This window comes from Choloepus didactylus, chromosome 19 (genome assembly GCF_015220235.1).
Source record: "Choloepus didactylus isolate mChoDid1 chromosome 19, mChoDid1.pri, whole genome shotgun sequence".
Classification (NCBI taxonomy): Eukaryota; Metazoa; Chordata; class Mammalia; order Pilosa; family Megalonychidae; genus Choloepus; species Choloepus didactylus.
In genome coordinates, this window is record NC_051325.1 from 9,638,985 (window position 1) to 9,641,620 (window position 2,636).

At 46.5% G+C, this 2,636-nt stretch overlaps 1 pseudogene; it reads left to right on the forward strand.

Moving 5' to 3' along the window:
• The first annotated feature begins 1,748 nt into the window (after positions 1-1,748).
• Positions 1,749-2,636, forward strand: part of LOC119516055 — a 1,024-nt pseudogene continuing 136 nt past the window's right edge.

Sequence of the window (2,636 nt, forward strand, 5' to 3'; positions counted from 1 at the left end):
GCTTCTTTGTAGACCCTGGCATGGGGACTGTAGCTTTGGGTTTGTCACTTCCATCTCTCATAAGATGGTTCAGTGGGAATATATTTGGCTGTGAGTAACAGAAGTCCTGAGAAACAGTGGCCACTCTGTGAAGACATTCACCATTTACCAATAAGTGGTGGGGGGAAGGTGGTCCTAGAGCTGGGTCAATGGCAAAGTGCTGTGAGCCAGGACTCAGGCTGTTTCTCTCCATCCTCTGCATTATTACCTGGGCTCTTTGTTCTTGGACACATTGTACATGACGGAAAAAAGGACACCATAACTCCAGGTATCCTCTCTCCACACTGCAGCTTCCCAAAGCAAGGAGCAGAAGTAAGAGGTGGTTTACATGGAACGAGGGTGGAGAAGAGAGAGAGAGGGAGAGAAAGAGAAGGAGTGGGAGGGAGGGAAAGAGACAGAAAGACTCTTCCCAGGGTGCCTCTCCCTTTATCCAAGATAAGGCTTTCCTAGAGGTGCCCCAGGGCACTTCTGACATCTGCTGGAACTGAGCTCTATGCACCCTGAGGGTAAGAAAGGTGGAGAAATCATCTGGTAACTTTCAGCCTCTGTACTTAGAGGGAGGCAGGAAGAAGGGAGCTGGGGAGGGCTGTAGGTTGGCCAGCCAGGGGTGTCTGCCACAGATGGGAAGATTCAATTGGGACCCCAAAGCAGCACTGTTTTGGGAACCCCACTGTGGCTTCTCCATTTTGCCCCACACCGTGTAGCTTTTGTCTTGTGGGGTGACTGGAGAAGCTGCACAGCCATTTGGGTGCAGCACTGGGGAGCTGCCCTGGGAACTCACAGGTATTCATAGGGACTGGAAGTGGTGGTGGGAGTGAGGAGGTGGCAATTCTGCTAAACAGTGAGGGTAATGAACCGTGGACAGTAATAGAAAGGAAACTCATTTCAACAAAGACTAGTAAATTCTGGGGAGTATGGGATACAAATATTCTCATTCACCTAGATTCAGATGGGCTTTCTTGAGTTGGACATCAGTGAATGTACAAGAAAAGCTCCAGGAATAGTTACAACCTCCTACCTCCATGCCACAGCCCTTAACATGTTACCATGACCAGTTGGGATGATTATAAAAGATTGCAGTGCTTTAATACTTCAGTTGCAGCTAGATCTAAGCACCCTCGTGAGTATGCTGTGCATGTGACAGTCTGTGTGTGGTGGAGGAGTGGGATGCAGGGGCAGGGGTGGGCTGGTGGCAGAAGGCTGGTTTCTGCAGGTCTATACTGTCTTAAGAGTCAGACAGAGACCCAGAGTCATTCCACAAGGAATGACTCACTATTTTTCTTTTTAGCATTCCATGGCTCTGTTCATGTCATTTTCTTCTCATCCTCTCAAAGTACTGGCAGCCCAATTTCCTAACTCCAAATTGGAACCAAATTGGTCACGTATAGTTTCTCCATTAATTGCTCCCTTAAAGAATAAAACAAACAAAAAAAAAGTATCCAAACACACAAAAAACAATTCGCATAATGCAGACCAGATTTAGAAGGGAATCCGTTGTAGAGTGAGATTTGCAGGAGGGCAAATCTGGGTCCAAATCCTGGTCACTTAAAAGCTGTGTGACTCCAGACCATCTGTCCATCTCTCTAAACCTTCATCCTGTAAATGCCAAATAAGAATGTTAAGAACACTTGTTTAAGAGCAAGGTGGCGGGTCCCAGTGGTCATTTCCTGGATGGTAGTCTGGGCAGCACATATGTCATGTGGGGAAACATGGTGGATGCCAAAGCAGTTATTTTCTCAAAGAAGAAGAACTGGAAGTCATTAGCAGCAGAAGACGTAGCTGAAATTCAACACATCAAGGAGTTTCTTATCAAACCAGAATCCAAAGTGGCTCAGCTGGACACATCTCAGTGGTATCTGTTGTTGAAGAATTTTGATAAGCTAAATGTAAGGACAACACACCTCTTCTTTCTGGTTCAAATCCTCTGAAGAGGGAGATTGCAGACTATATCAGGACAGGTTTCATTAACCTCGACAAACCCTCCAAACCCGCTTCCCATGAGGTGGTAGCCTGGATCTGGCGAATACTTCAGGCTGAGAAGACAGGACGCAGTGGTACTCTGGATCCCAAGGTGACTGGCTGTCTGATCATGTGCCACTCACTTGGCAAAATCACAGCAGAGTGCAGGTATGTGGAAGAGGAGGGAGAAGTCCCTGGAAACTCTGACGGGTGCCCTCTTCCAGCACCTCCCACTGATTGCTGCAGTAAAGAGGCAACTCTGAGTGTGGACCATCTATGAGAGCAAAATGATAGTATATGATCCTGAAAGAAAGTTAGGAATCTTTCTGGTGAGTTGTGAGGTTGGCATCTACATTCAGATGCTGTGTGTGCAGCTTGGTTTTTTGTTGGGAGTTGGAGATCAAATGCAGGAACTTTGGAGGGTTTGTTTTGGAGTTATGAGTGAAAAGGACCACATGGTGACTACACACGATGTGCTAGACACTCAGTGGCTATAAGATAATCACAGGGTTGAGAGTTACCTGCTGTGAGTTATTTACCCTTTGGAAAAGCTGCTGATATCTCATAAACAGTGATGAAAGATAGTGTGGTGAATGCAATCTGCAGTGGAGCTAAGATTATGCTTCCATGTGTGCTTT